The sequence below is a fragment of the Mastomys coucha genome, unplaced genomic scaffold, assembly GCF_008632895.1.
Source record: "Mastomys coucha isolate ucsf_1 unplaced genomic scaffold, UCSF_Mcou_1 pScaffold16, whole genome shotgun sequence".
Taxonomy (NCBI): Eukaryota; Metazoa; Chordata; class Mammalia; order Rodentia; family Muridae; genus Mastomys; species Mastomys coucha.
This window is the reverse complement of record NW_022196898.1, coordinates 9,226,915-9,237,758: the sequence shown is the minus strand read 5'-3', so window position 1 is coordinate 9,237,758 and position 10,844 is coordinate 9,226,915. Positions and strand designations below refer to the sequence as shown.

Here is a 10,844-nt window from a genome sequence, read left to right as displayed (position 1 = left end):
GAAAAATTGTAGGACTCTAAACAATATATAAAGCCCAGGCCTTGTGTGCCTAAAAATGGAGTCCAGTGATAACTATATATACAAAACTAGGCTTCTTGATGCCTTCCTTTCCCCAGATGGTACATAGAAAAGGACAGAGGGGGGATGAGGAAGGATGGAAGAAAAACAGAACAGAAAGAAAAGAGATAGATGGGTTTTGAAGAAGGAAATGATGGGGAATAAGGTGCCTTATAAAATAGATACAGGTTGCTTTTGTGTGTGTGTGTGTGTGTGTGTGTGTGTGTGTGTGTGTGTGTGTGTGTGATGGACCACATACACACATGAACACCTATGCACACATGTTGGGGCCAGTGGTGGACATAATGTGCCCTGCTCTGTCACTGTTCACCTTATTTCCTTGAGACAGGGTCTTTCACTAAACTTGGAACTAAGCTGATGACCAGCAAGCCCCAGCAATTCCTCTAGTTTTGCTCTTTCAGTACTGGGTTTACAGGTGCATGTGCAATCATTCTCAACTTTTCCCATGGGTGCTGTTATCCAAGCTCAGATCCTCATATTAACACAGCAAGTTCTCTTACCCACTGAACCAGCTCTTAAATGTTAGCACAATTTTTAAGCCTAATAAATAGACATATGCACATGCATACACACACAAACACTGATATGGTTTGTGTATACACACATAACATGTTCTCTGTGCATCATGCAAGTGCTGGAGAGCATACCAGTTCTCTACATCCTTCTCTCAGTAATGTTTATAGAATTTACTCCAGTACGAGCCTGTTTTTAAATATATGATGTATACATTATTAAATGCCTCTAACAGTTCCCTAATAGGTAAGGGCAAAGGGTCAATCCTTAGAACAGATCTCTCCCACTAGGGGTCACGTGAAGCAGTGGTACCTTGGAGCTGACTAGCCTCTCAAGAGCATGGTATTATAGCATGCGCATCTCCTCCCAGTTCCCATGAGAATTACCTTCATAGTATAACATGGCCTTGGGAAGATTATTTACATCACATAAATTAACAAACACTATAAATAATGGCTTTTCTTTTAGAGACACAATCATTAAATGTGACTCAATAACCCACTTCTTAAAGGGTCCTTTGAATAACAAAAATGTTGAGCAGTGAGCATCCATGATACTGTAGGATATAACTGTTCTCTACCTGCTGTGGACCTTGGCAAAAGCTCCCTCTTCATGGAAAGTAGGACAGGAGGATGCAGGGATAGGGAGCGCAATTGACATAAAGTACATACATTTCATCCAAGAGCTCAAAATCCTGTGTGTCTCATCCCGTTCACTGCAGGGAGATTTGTTAGCAAAACATAGCTTGATCCCTAACAATCCCCAGTATTAGCAGAGGACAGAAAGATCATAGCAAAAGATCACTCTATGGTCTAGATCTGGCCAAGACTCAACCTAAAGCCCCTGAGGATTTGTGAGATACCTTAATGATACCCAGCTCTCTCAGGCATCATCATTTAGTTCTTAGGAAATCCACACCTGTGGAGCATTTCTGCAATACCTTGGAGGGTCCTTACAGCATGCATTCCATAGAAGGAGTTGATCTTCAAGGCAGCACTGTCATGAAACGCAAAGCAATGGGTAAGACAGAAATGATGGTACCTCTGGTGGTGCCTCTAAAGCTCAAGTAAGCCCATGGACTTTTTGCAATATACGCTAGACGTTTTGCTAACAAACAATGCTCTCCAGCACTTACATGATACACATAGAGCATGTTGTGTACAAAGACACATAACCGTATCCGACTAAGAATTATTAATCCTAGATCATAGCATTGAGATGAGTTTTTAGTAATTTGTCTTCTACAGATATTCACATCTACGATAACTGGCTATGGGAATAAGCTCAGTTGTCGCGGCTAGTATAGCATATATGCAGCAGTAGTTTTAATCCACAACATTGCAAAGAAATAAGTAAGCTAGACATGGTGGTGGTGCGTAAGTGGAGTCCCAGCAATCAAGAGGCTAGGACGAAGGACCATGAGTTTGAGGTCAAGTTGGGCTATATAGTAAGACCCTATCTGAGGGAGGGGAAGGAAGATGGGGAGGAGGAGGGGATAGGGAAAGGAGAGGGAAGAGGGAGGAGGAAGAGAAAAATGGAGACTATTTTTATTGAAAATAAAGTTATTCTCATACAAAATATTCTGATCACAATTTCTCCTCCCTCATCTCTTCCCAGATCCTCCCCACCCTTCCAACATCAACTATCTCTCTCTTAAGAAACAAACAAGGATAAAACAAAACTAACAAAAAGAAAAAAGGAACTAAGAAAGAGCAAGAGAAATGGAGACACACACACACACATTCACATACACCCCACATATACATGTCCCTCACACATGTACACATACAGACCACACATACACACACTACACATACATACACATACTACACATACACACACAGATATACCACATAGACATGCACACACATACTACACATATACACACAGACATACCACATAGATACACAAACATACCACACATACACACAGATACACACCACACACATACATTTACACAGACACACACATACACAGACACACACACTACACACACCCACACATAGACACACACACTACACATGCACACATGCCACACAAGTACAGATACACACACATACATTCACAGATACAAACATATACCACACAGACACACAGAGACATAAACATATACACATACATACAGATACATACACAAACATACACACACACACACAAAACCCCATGAAAACTCAAAATCAGTAATCGTATCATACAAGCTAAAGATCAGTAAGATAAAGACAAATAAGTAAACAGCCCAAACAAAACAATGAGACAAAAACATTCCAAAAATAGCTCTGAGTTTGCATATTAGCTATCTGCCACTGGACATGGGATCTGCCCTTAAGTTTGGTTTGTCCACGCAGTAAGACTCCCTTGGCAAAACTGTTTTCCTTTCTGGAGCAGTCATTAATTGGAGATAGCTTCTTGGTTGTGGATGGGAGCTTGTGTCTACTTCTCCATTGTAACACTGGGACCCTGTCTGGTTTGGTTCTGGGTAGGCCCTCTGCAGGCTGCCACAGGTTCTGTGAATCCATATGTGTATCAGTTCTGTTGTGTCTGGAAGACCCATTACGTTGGTGCCCTCCGTCCCTCTGGCTCTTACAATCTTTTTGCCTCCTCGTCCTCATGGTTTCCTACATCCCAAGGAGATGGATTTGATAAAGATAGCCCTCCTGATTGTAGATAATCGCTTCTAACCTCCAGGACACCAGCTTTAGGAATGAGGAAATTCAGACTGTTTCTAGCTATGCAATCTGCCTCACAATGGGCACAAAAGAGAAAGCCAGCAATGAGACTCAGTGTGCACACACCTGGGGCCATAAAAGGGGATAGTGTGAAAACCACCAATCTGAGTGGCACAGGGAGCAACAGTACAGCCACTGATAGGACCCTCAAATTTGTATATGCAGACTGTACCATGCTTGCTCCCCTGGCTGCTCCCCCAAAGTCCCTGCAGCTGGATTAGGTGAGCATGCCTACCACTGATATTGTCTTTTTCTTAAAATCTTTTCACATAAGTTTTCCAATTAAAAGAAGAGTAGTCAGTGGGTAATAAATTGTATTTCTTCTGAGTATTATTTAAAGTGGGAGCACTGTAGTCCCCAGGATGCTTGAAGCCTCTTGTCTTTGATGACTGAAGAGAAATGTTTGTGCAATGAGGCAGGAAAAGTGAATTCTCTCCTAACATTAGCCTTCTTCCACAATCATTTGTCTCCAACTCCTGAAAGTCAGGGGGAGTGCTTGACACCTATGTCTTCCTGGCTATCCACTCCCCAACCCTATGACAGGGTCTTCTGTGAGAGACAGAGGTGCCTACAGGAAGCACTGAGCCATAGTCTCTAATAACTCTCTCCTTGCATGCTAACATAGGATCAATGAGATCTAAATTGAAATGTGTGGTTGACTGGCTTTCTGAAATGCTCCCTGCCTCTTGATTTATAGAATTTAAAACTTCCTTTGGGGAAATAAAAAGAAGTATTCATATGGTTACTTATTTCCTATCTTGTGTTTTTCATAGAGAGAACATGGGGAAGAATGGAGTCCTGGTCTTCTTGGAATGAACATGGGATTTGAGGAAGCGGTGTTCTCCAGGGGAGAGTCTAAGAGATGAACACTTAGCAGATACACCTCCACATTCATCCTAATGGGCCCTGGTAGGTTGAAGACATCATAAGCCACAAATGCATTGAATAGGCATCATAGCTTAATGACAAGGTATACTATGAAGTCACAGGACACTGATGACTGAGACCGCCTGGGAGCTGCAACATACTGACACCATCCAGCATCAAAAGAACTTACACTACAAAATGCTAGGACAGGAAGATATTGGAATTTGCAAAATATGGCTTCTGCTGAATGAGCATTGCTTTACAACATCATTAAGTCAAATAATACCCATAGCAAGTTATCTCAGATCGAACAGTGCATATCTTACTTTTATCAGGGAGTATAACTCAATGAATCAGGAGCAAGGGACAAGGGGAGCCCATAAGAAAGGAAGGAGAGGCAAGAATAGGGTACAACTGTGGAGTACACATGGCACTTGACCTTACTGCATTCCTCTGCCAAGTTCCTTAAAGTTCTCTATAGGCCACTTATCTCACGGGGAAAGGTAGACTATTCATTAGCTCAAGATGAAGAGCCTTTCCATGACATATCTGCTCTTTACTCCTGGTTGTATATGTGTGAGTGCCAAGCAAGGCTCCATGGTTTTCTGTGCTTCAACATTAACAAGGAAGCCTCAGGAGAGAAGTTAGGAAGAATGAGTGGTAAGCATAAAGCTGAACATTGTCACATTGTCCCTGCTTGGAAGTGGCTGGAGCCATCCACAGCTGTTTACCCCACAGGCTAGACCAGGCACCTGCCAGAGGGAGATGTGGAAGGTAGATCAGGATTAAGATGCCATACATGGCACAGGTCCCCAAGGCAAGGTTGGTTCAGAAACTATGCTCAAACAGAAAGCTGTAGCTGATTCTGACCAAACTAAGGACACAACAGCAATGCTATGGGCAAACACCCTGCTGCCTCCCCTGTAGACCCCACTTCCACCAGAACCAAACAGCAGCCAGTCATCCTTCCATCGCTGCATGTCAGAGATTCCACGCTGGGAAACTGGTAGGTTGTTCTAGTTGGTTGCTTCCATTCTGAGGCCACTAATGGCCATCTGTCTACCTTTTATATTTGTCCTCCAATTATTTTAAACTATTCATCAAATGTGATTCTTTTTAGGTTGTGTCTCCAAATGATGCTTTTTAACCGGGCTTTTACCCCTACTTATGAATAGCTCCACTTCTCTTAAGACTCCAGAATTATGTAACATAGACCCAAACTGGCCCTAAGTGGGGTTCCTTTTCATGATACCCTTCAGAAGCCCTACCAGAGTAACTGATGACAAGTAGGACAGCAAGCCACTGAAGAAAAGATATCCAGACAACTTCCCAAGGTTAGGTTTGTCATTGTGTCCAAGAAAACTGTGGCATGAAGGCCAGGATGGAAAGCCCATGAAGGTCCCCAGTACAAGCTTAGTGCCAAAAGACTCTCTGAGCAGAAAACGGCAGCTGTATTCCAGCCAAACTGCAAACAGCAGGATGATGTGGCTGAACACAGGCCATGAGGATTGACTCACACCTTGACTTCACGAAGCTCTCCACAGATGGCATTCCAGAGCTTTTCCTTGCTAAAGGATTGCTCCAAAATGGAGTGTACCATGGTCCACATGTTTATTAAATATCTTTCAAGGACAAGTCTGCCAAAAATGCACAGGTCAAGACTCTGATTACTGGTTGGATTAATTTTAAAATTCTGCTTAAAGCAGCAGGGTTGGATGTGCAAAGCAAACCTAACCCTCTGCAGGTATAGAAAGTGACACTACATCTCAAGTTGACCAGATCTACTCTTTTCCATACAGTCAGGTTTTTCTATAGCCTGAATGTTGAATGTTCAAAACAGGAGCCAGAGGAAAGAAAGAAAAGCTGCAGTTCTTTGCCTAAGGAAATTTACCACTAGCTGTGGCAATGAGAAAAGACACATAAGGGCTGGAGAGATGGCTCAGTGGTTAAGAGCACTGCCTTCTTCTTCTGAAGGTCCTGAGTTCAAGTCCCAGCAACCACATGATGGCTCACAACCATCTGTAATGGGATCTGATGCCCTCTTCCAGAGTGTCTGAAGACAGCTACAGTGTACTTACATATAATAAATAAATAGATTTTAAAAAAAGAAAAAGAAAAAGGACACATAAAAGATTTGAGGAGTAAGAAACAAGAGAATAGATGATCACTAATACATCAGAAAACAAAACAAGAACAGCACCCAGGTTACATCTAGAAAGATTTCCCAAGAAGCTGTTTTAGCAACATTTGTGTAAGGAGGAAAAAAGGCTGGGGATCTAGCTCATTGTCAGAGGTAGACCACAGGGTCGGGGGAGGCTCAGGCTCACCTCAGATACTTCCAACACTCAAAACATGTCTTTTACCAATAACTGGGGAGACAGACTCCTGCAGTGTAAACCCATACAAAAGCTCACCAACAAACTGTGAAAACTAAAAAAAGGTAAACACGTGAGGAACAGAGAGAAACATCAAGAATGCTGAATTTCCTTCAGAGAAATATGCTAATTTCTAAATCTTGAGCACATTTAGAAACTAGACCATCTAAGTTTTGGAAACTTAGAAATGCACAGAAGGCATAGGAAAAAACTGATGGGGGAAGAAGGGAGGAGGAGGAGGAGAGAGAGGAGGAGGAGGGAAAACAGAAACAAGTGGAGCTTTGTTAATCTCTCTAGAATCACAAGCACTTGTTCTCAGATTTTTCTTTGGGGATGTTGCTTGAACTTTTCCTGGGGAAATACAAACAACCTCTATATATTCTCCAAGAGGGGCTGGGCCTCACATGCTGCAGTGAGAATTACCCCCACCAAGCTATCTCATGTGCCCCATGAACCTTCCCTTAACTCCACAAAGGAATGTTAGTGGACTCAGTTCGGTGGTGAATTGCTCATGAGGGTGATCACAGCTGCTCTGCTTTGAGACCACTGAGAACAGCAATGACCACAATGCTTAGAGGATTGTGTTCCAGGAGTGTTTTGACTTTTCCTTAAACAAAAATCTGTTGCGGGAAATATTAAAAACCGATGACCCGGCATGTTTTCACCCTAGTGCCACCAACTCTCTGCCCCGGGCAGCCTAGCCAGCCATGCACTGGTGAGCAATGGCAGACCCGTTCTTATCTCATGGAGACCCTCTGGTTCAGAGATCCTGAAACGTATCCACTCAGCTTGCTAAGTTCCCACTGGTGGGTCGATACCAGGCCAGCCCTGTGCTTCAAATCCTCCATGGCCTTTGTGGTGCACATCAGGCAAACTCACGCTTTGCCGCCATACCTTTCTCTCTTGAACCCAGACAAGCCACCAGTGAAGGAAAATGCAAAACAAACTTAGGTCAGAAACAATGATAACTCAATCTCTGGGCACAACAACTAAAATATAATCTTGTAAGCCTTATTAAAATCTGATTCCTCTAGTGACAAATCCTTGTGGATCTGCCATGATACCAGGAAATTCTAGCAGCTGCATCTTACCCCTATGCTCTGTTCCAAAAAGGCCTAGTTCTCTCTTGCTCAATCTCTTCCTCTGTCCAACTCAGAAGTCCCGCCTACTCGCCCAGTGATTGGCTCCTTTATTCATTAGGGTATTGGTTTATAAGAAACCACCTGAGTATTGAACTCATTCCTTATTCCAGACAACTCCTCCCAGGAGAGCGGAATTAACATAAAAATACAAGTAGCACAGAGCCATCCACAACAAAAATCATTGCCATTGGTAACCTGCTTTTCTTCATTAGACAATAACTTGTTAGTAAATATGCAGTGTTTTCCAATGGTCCTGGAGATGAACAGGCACCATGTTATGGGAGCATATTTTCCAAGATTCCATATGCTGACATTGAGCCTCAGTGTGACATAGTAATATAAGTGGGTGGCACTCAATCCAACTGTGGTGCTTACAGGTGGAGCTTTGGGGAGGATTAACTAGGATAATGGTGGAGCACCCAGGATCAAATGATTGTGGATTTATAGAAGAGAGATAGGACAGGACATGGGCACTCCCTGTCCCTTGGCATGTGAAGTCCTGCACGCCTCAGGACTCTGCCAGCAAAGCCATCACTAGATTAATCCTCCAGTCATGTACCTTCAGAACCAAGAGACAAATAAGCATCCTAGCATCCATTCTTTGTCTTGCCACTGTGGCTAAACAGAAACAACATCAAGAAAGGAAGGCTTATTTTGGATCACTGTCAAGAGAGTTTTGACATCATGGTGAGGAATGCATGGCAGAGCTTCACAGTTCATACCATGGAAATCACAAAGTAGAGAGAGAATACAAGAAGAGACTAGGACAAGATGAAAAGCCCACAAACCTCTCAGTGTTGAACTTCCTCTAAGCCCCGCCCCTAACTTTCACCAGCTTCAGTAGTGCTGTTGCACTATGCATCCACTGAAATATTAATTAATTGATTAGGAAAATGCTCTCATGACCTAATTGCCAATTATATCTCCATCACAGGAACATAGAAATGTGCTTTACTAATCCCTTAGGTGTCTCATATTTTAATCAAGTTGGCAATCATGACAAACCAAGGGTATACTACAACTATGTGATGAGTATACCCTTTTAAAAGAAAATATCTCATCTTCTCTGTAGTATTGCTATTGGCCCTAGGAAGTGGAAAGATGGGCACATGGAGTTGCTATGCTCAAAACCATCTGAGCCAGATGTGGTGTTGTATACCTCTAATCTCATCAGTAAGGAAGCTAAAGCAGAAGGTTCATGTGTTCAAGACCAGCCTGGGCTGCATGGCAAAACCATCTCAGACAAACAGAACAAACAAACAACTGAAACTATCTCTAAAACTATCAAGTCTATGAGCATCTGCTGTGGCTTTGAGTCTGAAAAGCCCCCATGTTCATGAGTTTGAACACTAGGTCCATGGTTGAAAGTGATGCTTTAGGAATCTTCAGGAGGTGGAGCCTGGCTGGCAGAATAACTGGTGAATAACTAATATAGCATCAATAATTTTTAGAAATCTACACAGGTTGTGCCTTTCCATAATCTCAAATCAGACCCACTGCTGCGGAGAGCGTCTGTTACTGGTGGGAATGTCTTCACCCTTGAAAATGTTGCACAGGGGAAAATAACCATGATAGAAAGCCATCTTGTGAAATCAAGACTGGCCACAAAAATAAAAAGCAGGATTCACTGCGAGCTCATCACTGCCTAGTGGGCCGCTTCTCACCCAGAGGCCGCTGGCCACTTACATTCTCAAACAAGCAAGTGCAGCAGTGGGAAGGCAGACGCCAATGGACGCCGCAGGCAGGGTGGACCTGGACTGACTTGAATCACATGGTGGAGATGTAGCTGCCCACCTACCTCAAGCGGCTCCCATTCCTGAGAGCATTACCAGCTGCGCCCACCTCAGTTTCAGAATGGCTCCGCTCAGTGCCCTTCCGTGGTGTACTTGCATGTCTTGGCTACCACGCTGCCACTTATCCATTCTTCCCGAAGAAGAAATAACAGAAGAATAGCTTGATTCATCTTAAAATACAAAAAGAAAATCCCAAGGTGGTGAATAAAATAAATGTTGAAGATCTCTCTCTTACTAAAGGAGCTCATTGTAGGTGTTAGTGTCCCAAGACCTTTCCTGCCTATGACGATCTCACAATAATGAGTTGGCAGAAGATACCAGGGGTCCACCCATCCTGAAGAAGAAAGGAGTGTAAAAGTAGCTTCTTCAGATTGAAATTCTTACAGTAATATTGTCTCGGTTGTTGTGCATTGAAAAATCTTTGCTGGCTTTAGCTGTCAGTACTAGTTGAATAGCGACTTCTGCCAGTTATTTTCTTGCCACAGTTCTCTTTATATTTGATACTTTATCTATTCAGTCATTTATATAGAAATCATATTGTCAAGTCTCATTCTGACATCAAAAATTAATGTGCCTTTCAGCAATAAAGTCAATACTTCAGATTTTAATTTTTGAGGAATTTAAGTTTGGCCCCGAGCCAGAAATTATTTCTTTGCATATCAGTATTTCAACAGAATGGATTTTTAAAAGACTTCTCTGTACTGTTAAATGTATTTTTGTATTGTTTTGCTTTGCTTATTTGAAGTAGTTTGTCATCTTTGGCCCTTCATGAAACTCTGCTATTTTTAGATGAACTATGAAAAATATTGTCATCAAGAATTACTTTGAAGCAGTATACCCTTGTTTTATTGAGAAAAAATTAAAAATATAATGCACATGTTTGCTATAAGTGTTCATAACAAGATAGTTCCTACACCAGAATTGATTGTTTTTCTAACCTCTAATTCTCTAAAGTTTAAAAAATTGTGAAAACCTCTCCCTTTCCCAAAAACAATCTTCATACTTAATGCAATCCTTATTTTAAAAAAAAATAAACCAGGTCTCGAAAAACAAAAAGAAAAAGAAAACAACAACAACAACAAAAAACTATACCAGAACTAGAGAGAAGGCTCCGTGGTTAATACCGCTGGCTGCCCTTCCCAGGTTTGATTCCAGGCACCTACATGCAAGCACATGACCAACTGTAACTTCAGTTCCAGGGGATCCAACATCTTCTGGCCTCTGCTGGTATTGTACACACATATTACATTGGCATTCATGCAGGCAAAATACTCATATACATTTTAAAAAATTGAAAAGAGCCAGGCAGTGGTGGCACACACCTTTAATCCCAGCACTTGGGAGGCAGAG

At 42.3% G+C, this 10,844-nt stretch overlaps 1 pseudogene; it reads left to right on the top strand.

The window, feature by feature from the left end:
• The first annotated feature begins 9,472 nt into the window (after positions 1-9,472).
• Positions 9,473-9,849, top strand: LOC116094030 (annotated as a pseudogene).
• Positions 9,850-10,844: the final 995 nt, after the last annotated feature.